The 9,484-nt window shown below is 45.8% G+C and overlaps 1 protein-coding gene across 4 annotated transcripts in view; it reads left to right on the top strand.

The window, feature by feature from the left end:
• The first annotated feature begins 398 nt into the window (after positions 1-398).
• Positions 399-9,484, top strand: part of GFI1 (growth factor independent 1 transcriptional repressor) — a 38,625-nt gene continuing 29,539 nt past the window's right edge. Inside the window, exons 1-2 of one of the 4 annotated variants that reach the window (XM_081008748.1) lie at positions 399-507; positions 9,284-9,444. The gene's annotated coding sequence lies outside the window, so the exon portion shown is untranslated. Of the gene's footprint in view, positions 508-2,613; positions 2,954-9,179; positions 9,445-9,484 lie in introns of those variants that run through there. The other 3 variants (XM_081008749.1, XM_081008751.1, XM_081008750.1) reach the window with 3 other exon arrangements.

The following is a 9,484-nucleotide window of genomic DNA, read 5'->3' as shown; positions in this document are numbered from 1 at the left end:
GATCCTAAGAAGGCAAACTCTGTTGACAGTTTCAGAACTATCATCGCCTAAGGACTGCAGCTGTGCCTGCTCAGACTCTCGTGCAAGAGCTGATATATCATACTATGCTAGGCAGAATAGGCAAGCACACAGACTTCCCTACAACCATGAAACCCAGAGACATTCACTTTATTAATCTAATTTACTGGTGATGAATAAATAAATTTATGTAGGCTTGCAGTTGGCCAAAAACATTGCCCAAGTATACAAAGATCTGGTGTTGCTCCAAACACTTCCAAATGCAACATTTTAAGTTGTCTTTTTCTGTGACCCAGTTCTAGAATTCTCTGTCTCTGCAAACACTTTCTAGCACTGTCATAATAAACTCAGGCATCTATGTCTGTTCTAAGAACCCCAGAATGTGGCCATGGTTTCAACCAGGACTCTATAAACAGATTTAACAGATCTTTCACATTGCAGGCATCAGTCTAAGGGTCTACCTTGGCGAGATATTCATTTGATGAACTGGTAGGTTTGCGGGAAAACAGAATCCTATCACCTTTCACCTCTCCTCAAAATGCTATCTTTCTACAGCAGCTTCCCTCAACCTGGTATCCTCAGACGTTTCTAACTCCCATCAACTGTTCTGGCTGTGGCTGATGGGAGTTGTAATTCAAAGCATCTGGAGGGCACCAGGTTGACAAAGGTTGTTCTGTGGTCTATAAAGTATCCCATGAATTCCACAGCCACGTTTTCTGGAAAAGGGACAGCTAAATATTTCTGTATGTTCCCCAACTTGTGAGTTCTCTGGAGGTGTATCCAGAATGCAGTGAACTTAAAGGTAAAGGTAAAGGGACCCCTGACCATTAGGTCCAGTCGTGGCCGACTCTTGGGTTGCGGCGCTCATCTCGCTTTATTGGCCGAGGGAGCCGGCGTACAGCTTCCGGGTCATGTGGCCAGCATGACTAAGCCGCTTCTGGCGAACCAGAGCAGCGCACGGAAACGCCGTTTACCTTCCTGCCGGAGTGGTACCTATTTATCTACTTGCACTTTGACGTGCTTTCGAACTGCTAGGATGGCAGGAGCAGGGACCGAGCAATGGGAGCTCACCCCGTCACAGGGATTCGAACTGCCGACCTTCTGATCGGAAATCCTAGGCTCTGTGGTTTAACCCACAGCACCACCCGCGTCCCTGGCGCAGTAACATTTGCATGCTGCTAACTACATGAATCAGCCAGACCGCTGACTACCTGTACTGTGTTGTGGAGTTGGGTGTAAAGGGCCAATTAGAATGGGGGTAACATCAGGAACGTATTGGAAGTTATAGTAAGGTTACCAGATTTTTTTCAATGAATCCGGGGACACTTTTCATCATCTTACTAATCAGATGAATTTTGTCAGGGGACAGATTTGTAAATCTGGGGACTGTCCCCAGGAAACGGGGACATGTGGTAACCTTAAGTTATAGATACAAAGGACTTCAGGAAAAGGCTCTGTATATGCTAAGTTTAAGGGAAGCTGAGCAGCGCAGCAGAAGACAGAACCTATAGTTCTCTAGAAGTTGTTGGACTCCAGTTCCCATCAGCCACAGCCTGCATAGCTGTTGTCCAACATCAGGAGAGCTACAGGTTACCCATGCTTATTGACTTTAGACTCCATAGACAGGATTGGCTTCAGTCCATTTCTATGAACCAGCAATTACCTTGAAACGGACATTACAAAACACCTGTCACAAAATAGCTGCAGAGTTACTTTAGCAGCTTGCTTTGACTGTACAAACAGTAACTTGATTTATTTTTTGTTTAAAAAGCGTTAGCTGATTGTGGATACCATAGCAATGATATCAGAACTAATTTCCCACCTGGCCCACTCTTCCTGCATTTAAAGTGACTGGCATTTGAAGTTTTTTTTACAACAATAACAGCAGCAGCAACACCACAAACAAGCAAGCAAAACCTAGCTTTAAGTGAAATACCGCCATATAATATGATGCCTGGAGCAATAATAGGAAATAGTCTTACACTGTCAGGCCGTAGGTCCATCGAGCCCAGAGCTTCCCAAACTGTGTTGCGACACGTTTGTGTGTCGGCTGCAGTGTGTGGGTGTGTTGTGCGAACACTCCCCGCTCTCCTCCTGGGGCTGGAAAGAGGTTAGTTTAAGCTCTGGTTTGCTAGTAAAACTGAATTACTTTGTCACGAAATGATGAATGTCTAAAAAGTGTGTGTCACCAACATGAAAAGTTTGGAAAGCTCTGATCTAGCCCCTGATCATCCGCTTTGAACGGCACCAGCTTTCCAGGGTGTCCTGCAAAGGACTTCCCCATCAACTGCCATCTGATTTTTGTTCACTGGAGATGCTGAAGGTTACAGCTGGGATTTCCTGCATGTACTCTACTGGCTGAGCCATGACCCTTCCCACACTCCTGAACGTTGCTTACGTGTTCATATTTCTAAATTTATTTTCTAGCCCTTGGGTGGGGCAGACTAATCTCCCTGTAATAATCTGGAACAACTTTCAGAAGGAAGCAAATTGTTAAATTGTGGGTAGACATAGCAGACGCCACAGCGATTCCTTCAAAGCAGCTCTTTATTTGTAAGCTGGAACAGAACTGACTGAGGAGCTCAGTCAGCCTGCTTATATAGAGCTCCAGAACAATGTAACTGTTGCCGTTTTCTAAAACTATCCAATCACTGAACATCACTTTCGATCCTTCATTTGCATACAAACTATCCAATCACTGAACGTCACTTTCGATCCTTCATTTGCATAACTATCTACAGTATCCCCCTGCTGGCCCAGGGTGAGAACTTCAGTACATAACACAAATGCCCTTGGAAATTCTTAACCAAACATCTGCAGGGCTACAGAGATAATTGCCTGCTCACTGAGTGAGGTGAGCTGGGACCCCGTGAACAGTTTGCTAAATGGTGCTACAGCACTTGTCCGTAACCATGTGCAGAAGGACCGCCTATGAGTAAGATAATGACAATACTTCACAGGATTATAAAGCATGCTGTCTGTACCTTAAGTGCTATTTACAATACTAAGCTTAAAGATACTTTGAATGTCTATCTGATTATTATTCTAAATCCTCATATCCTTTTGTCCCTTCCCCAACTTGTTAGCGTAAGTTTCCAAAGAACAAAAATGTTGCTATTAATAAGTTGCTCAAATGTGATCCTGGAACATCTTTGCTTAGGGCTACTGCCACCTTCTGGGGCAGGGCGCCTGTTCATGTAAACGCTATAAAACATGCATAAATTCAGCAGGTGCAGAATTCCCTGGCATTGCGGAGGGCAGAGTGTGTGTGTTAATGATGGATGAGGCTTCACCTGTTGGTTTTCTTCCTGTATTAGGATGGGAGCATAACCTGATAGGAAAGTACATGCATTGCATACAGAAAATATATGGTTCAAGTCTCAATCTCTCCAGTTAGCAGGGCATTGAAAACAATCAAAAAGACTTTTGCTTGAGACCCAGGAAAGCTGCTGGAAATCAGCATAATAAGCGGACAAGAGTTGTGCTTTTGTCTGATTTCATAAGCTCTGTCCGAACTCGTTTTTCTGTACTTTTCCATTTTTGTTTTACAGTGGTACCTCGGGTTAAGAACTTAATTCGTTCTGGAGGTCCATTCTTAACCTGAAACTATTCTTAACCTGAGACACCACTTTAGCTAATAGGGCCTCCCACTGCTGCTGCTGCGCCGTCGCTGTGCGATTTCTGTTCTCATCCTGAAGCAAAGTTCTTAACCAGAGGTACTATTTCTGGGTTAGCGGAGTCTGTAACCTGAAGCGCCTGTAACCTGAAGTGTCTGTAACCCGAGGTACCACTGTATTTTTACCCTGGCTGTCCCTGCCTCAGATCATATGATGAAGGGTGGACCAGACGTATATAAGTATACTGTGCCTTAAAAGTGCCTTAAAAGTAGAATACACTAAGTTACGTGATAAATTTAAAATGCATTTTAATTTTTTAAAACAAAAAAAATCCCCATATTGTACATTCACTTCCCACAACCCCACAGGATATCTTTTTAAATAGTAAAAAATTAAGTCTCACCTAGCGTAAGTCGGAAACAGGGAATCTGGTGCTAAGCTTGGGCTCTCGCAATGTCAGCAAGCATGACCGATGGTCAGGGTGGGAGTTGTAGTCACTTCCTAGGATTGTAGAGCTACCTAAGGGTTACTGCCAGGCCTAGAGTTTGTTTGCACTGAGGAATGAAAAGGGAGGATGTCTGCCTGTCACCTACTCGTTAAACATCATAGAGTCCCTGTCCAGCAATGGTGCTCTGAAGAATTTGGGGAAAACCTTGTCCCTTCCCCCCCCCTTCCCTTCCTGTTGTTGTTATCTTGGGGGGCCGGGGGGGGCGGTCCGAAGGCCTCCTGCCTCCTCTCGGTGGAAGCCATTTGAGTGCTGCAAATGGAAATGAGTGTGTGTGCATATGTGTGTGTCTGGTTTTTTTTCCTGTGAACTCTGTGGTTTCTGAGCCCTCTTTCTAATTTTACAGGCGGTGTGATTTCATGCATGGAGTTAACCAAAGCTTTGCTAAAAACAGGGGTAGTCATAACGATACAGTCACGGCTATGTGTTATGCGCGCGCACACACACACACACATACAAACACACAAAGAGAGAGGCTGCCAGTCCCTTCTCTTCTGTCTCCAGAGCCTTGCTGACTTTGGCTGGGCTCCACAGACCACAGGCACCTTTGGAGATTTTGCAAATTGTGTCCCCGCAACACCACTAGGCCCCAGAAAGGAAGGAGAGAAAGGAGGGCAGAGAGGCTTTTCTAGGCCGTGGTTTTGCTTTCTGCAGGGACTCGCTCGCCCCCCCCCTCCTCCAGTGGACAAGAATCCCTCCATAGAGGGAAGGAGAAAGCCTCCCACCATCTCTTCCAAATTTATGCATTACCTAAGTTCCCAGGGGAAATGAGCAAGCCTGGAGGGGCAGGGTGGGTGCCGAAGTATTTCCAGCCATGTTTATCCCCACAAAAGTTTCCACAACAAGCTATTAGGAGGCCAGGAAACGGCCGCAAGCACCCTGCAGCCTGTCACCTTTGTGCAGGCAGATAATCAACAGGTGAAGCTCTCACCACCACCACCCTCCAGAAAGCAGCTGCGCCCATTATAATGTCTGCCTGCCCTGCCACCACTGAAGGAGCAGGAGTTATTAGTTATTAGTTCTGTCCCACTTCTCTAAGGAGCTCGGAACAAGCGTTGCCATATTTCAAAAAGTAAAAACCAGGACACCCCAAAGGTTGTTGAGTATTTTTTGTTGTTGTTTTTTGGAAGACCCCAAAACTGTTGAGCTTTAGGACAAAACATACACATTTTTAAGAGGTGTTTGAAGGCCAACGACCATGTTGCCACCAGGTGACAATCCCTTGGCTGGTTAGCGGTGACTCCTTGGAAAGTCTTGAAAGATTGCCGGGTCTGTGCAGGGGAAGACAGCCTGCTAGTTGTTTTGAAGTAAGCTAGTTATTTTGCTTCGAAGAGGAGCAACGGGACCTCAAGGGGAGCAGGCTCTCAGACTGTGCACACTCCATACATTGAAAAGCACTTGACTTCCCCCAAATAATCCTGGGAACTGTGATTTGCTAATGGCGCTGGGAAATGTAGCTGTGTGAGGGGTAAACTACAGTTCCCAAGATTCTTGGGAGGATTATATGCTTTAAATGTGTGATAACAAAGTGCCTCAGTCATGGTAGGTGCAAAAAATGCCTGTTTTACCCCCCTACCACCGAGTTGCCAAATATTTGGGGAGAAGGGGAAATCTTCCCACAAATCTGGAAAGAGGGTTTTATTATGGAAAAACTGGTTTCAAGTAGGCTTCAGCGCCACTGCTGCTTCTTTCAAAAGCCAGCTGTACCAATTACAGGTACAGGGTTGCCATATTTCAAGAAATAAAAATCAGGAGACAATAGTTGAGCTTTTTGGGGGGATTTGCCAAAAAAAAAAAAAAAAGGCAAAGAGTGATACTCAAACACACACTTCCTTGTTCTGTTGTGCACCCAGGCACTAATTTCACTGCTCAATTCCTAGACACGATCATGAAATTCCAGATGCATGGCAACCCTAACATTGGGGTTCCCCCTCATGCATTTATGACCCCTGCAAAACCTACATTGGCGAGGAGGTGTGATTTCAGACACCTCTGCTTTGAACTATTTTCCAGTGACATTTAAATGCTATATTCTTGATGCTTGTATTGGTATCAGCTTTGCTAGAGTGCACAGGTTTTTTTCCTTCTCTCCAGCCCACATCAGTAATGTGTTACATGTGAATGCATATGGTTTTAGAGAGGCAAAAAGGTGCTATTAATCTCATGGGTGTGGGGAAAAATATTGAGACAACAATGATCCTTTCCTGGTGGAACTACTACCTACTACTGCCTAGTAGTATAAGGCTGATAGACGCGGGTGGTGCTGTGGGTTAAACCACAGAGCCTAGGGCTTGCTGATCAGAAGGTCGGCGGTTCGAATCCCTGCGACAGGGTGTGCTTCTGTTGCTTGGTCCCTGCTCCTGCCAACCTAGCAGTTTGAAAGCATGTCAAAGTGCAAGAAGCTCTGGCAGGTTTGCAAGAAGCAGCTTAGTCATGCGGGCCACATGACCCGGAAGCTGTACGTAAATCGAGATGAGCGCCGCAACCCTAGAGTTGTCCATGACTGGACCTAACAGTCAGGGGTCCCTTTACCTTTACCTATAAGGCTGAACCTTGCCAGCCAATGAAAGGGATGTGACTCTCCTTGCTGCAGTGTGGGATCACCTGGGGGTACAGTTTTGGAAGGTGGCTGATTGTGGCATGTAGCAAGTGAGGTGTTTTCAACTACCAGACAGAGTTGACCCTCCTTTCTGAATATAACACAGACAAGCAGTAATGTGGGTAATATTTGTCGGGGATTGGAGACAGACTTGCTGAACATGTGAGGAATTAGTGGCATGCCTGATTGGCACAGGTGTCATGGGCATCATCCAGTCACTGTCAGCAACACTATTACTGGCATTACCTCCACAGGAAAATACCCAGTCACCCATTGCACTTACTCACTTGCAATTCTGGTTTCTTGCCTGCTGGTAAACAGCAGCAGAGTACAATGCATCCTACTGCTTCTTTGCAAAACCATGATATGTGCATCATAGCCAATTTCAGCCGTACGGTGCACAGCTACTGCAGCCAAGTAGGCAAATGCAGGGTGAGGGCTGGAATCAAGAGGCCTAGTAGCTTCTGTGTCCAGAGCAGGGCCTGTACAAGAGTTGAATGTTAATTCAGCACTGTAACAGGGCACCATCCTCCACCACACCAGAGGGGGCAACAGCCTGGATTATGGGGTGTAAAGCAGGATGCAGGGCACACACAATTACCGTATTTTTCCATGTATAAGAGTTTTAGGGGAGGAAACAATGTCCAAAATTTGGGGGTGTCTTATACACGGGGGCCATCTCCCCCCATTTTCTTAAACCAGAGTCCCCAAAAATAGGGGTCGTCTTATAGACGGAAAAATACGGTATGTCCTCTCCAGTCCAGTACCTAACTGACATTGCCAACCCTCTCCCCACAAGCCCAGCACCCGCCACCTGAGGCAATTGCTTCATTCTGCCTAATGGTAGGGCTGGCTCTATAACAAAGAGTAAACTAAAAAATCAATCAATCAGAAACCTGTGTAATGTGAGAGGACTTTGCCATGGTGTATGTAGTTTGAACTGGGTTTTGGTCCCTTAGACAAAAATATGTGGAAAGGATTTGTTGAGGGAAGGAAGTTTGAAATTCGCCAATGTATAGGTTAATTTCAGTATCACACACTGTTCTTTGCTGTGCCAATGGGTTGGAAGAAGGCATTTGACTTGATGCAGGAGGAATGCTGTGTAACGTGAAAGTCTGCATATTTATCCATTCACAGAAGTTTGACCACTCAGGCTTGGGAGTTCATTTGGGAGTAAGCCAATTCAGTTCAGTGGGACTTATTTCAAAGTAAGCACGTCTAGGACTGTGCTGTAAAAGAGATGGAACATTAATCATTCCCGCCTACTTAGATTTTTCTGTCTTACAAGGGCCAGCTATCTGGGCCAGCCCTACTGTTAAGGCAGGCAGAGTGAAGGTGGCTTGCCTGAGATATCAGAGATTGCAGTACTGTTAAAGGCAGTGAGTCATCAGTGATTTACAGTGCACTCCAACCATGTTTACTCAGAATTAAGTTCTATAGAATTAAATGGGGCTTCCTCCCAAGTATATAGGGATAGGATTGCAGCCTTAGTTTGTACATATGGGTTGTATCCTGGGAAGTTGTACTAAAGAGTAGACCCATTGCTAAGAGTAGGCCCATTAATTTCAAGGGTCTGCTCTAATTTAGTTCAAGGCTTACATTTATCACAAGGATCTTAGGTTATCTTTGATCTATACACAAAAACATTGCCATTATATGAAGACGAAGAGTGGTATGCAACTAAGATTTACCCAGAGCATAACCAATTGAAATTAATGAATGTGACTAAGTTAGGCCCGTTAATGTCCATGGGTCTACTCTGAGCAACACATAGCTACCACCCAAAATAAACAGGGTAAAATTAAATGTTGAAGGGTACTGCGTCCTGTGTTAAAGGACACGGGTGGCGCTGTGCGTTAAACCACGGAGCCTAGGACTTGCCAATCAGAAGGTCGGCGGTTCGAATCCCCACAATTGGGTGAGCTCCCGTTGCTCGGTCCCTGCTCCTGCCAACCTAGCAGTTCGAAAGCACAACAAAGTGCAAGTAGATAAATAGCTACCACTCCAGCGGGAAGGTAAACGGCATTTTCGTGTGTTGCTCTGGTTCGCCAGAAGCGGCTTAGTCATGCTGGCCACATGACCCGGAAGCTGTACGCCAGCTCCCTCGGCCAATAAAGTGAGATGAGCGCCGCAACCCCAGAGTCAGCCATGACTGGACCTAATGGTCAGGGGTCACTTTACCTTTACTGTGTCCTGTATTTTTTCAACCCTGATTGGATCTGCAGCCCTTCCTGCTAGTGGAAGCCAGATTCTGAGGGGGTAGAAGAATAGGAGAGCCAAATGAACAGAAGAACCCATCATGGCCACTTTGGTCCTGAGCCCTGGCTGACTAGACACACCTATGTAGCAGGGCTACCGTAAAGGCCAGAAAAGAACGAGTGAGCTGGCCGAGCTGATTTATTTTATTGTTATTTTATTTATGTTTTGGGTCGCCTTTTAGAGAGAGAAGGAGGAGGAGGTGAAGAAGAAGAAAAGCAAGATTTTGGTGGTATTGCAGCAGCAGCAGGCTCACTAACGCTCAGGAAGTGGAATTTGTGGTTTCAGGGGCTGAGCTCAGAAGGGGTGTTTAGAAAGAAAAGGTCCAGCGCAAGACACCGATTCTTCAGAGACGACGAGGAGGAGGAAGAGGGGGCTGTGTATTGAAGGTCCCCGAGGAAAATCAAGAGGCAGGCAGCAACCGTCTCCTTCCATCGCCTTTCTCCATGGTAAGTGAAGCTCTTCTTCTTCTTCTTCTTTTCCTCCTCC

Source organism: Podarcis pityusensis, assembly GCF_964106645.2.
Source record: "Podarcis pityusensis genome assembly, chromosome: 6".
NCBI lineage: Eukaryota > Metazoa > Chordata > Lepidosauria > Squamata > Lacertidae > Podarcis > Podarcis pityusensis.
This window is presented reverse-complemented; position numbering and strand designations above follow the sequence as displayed.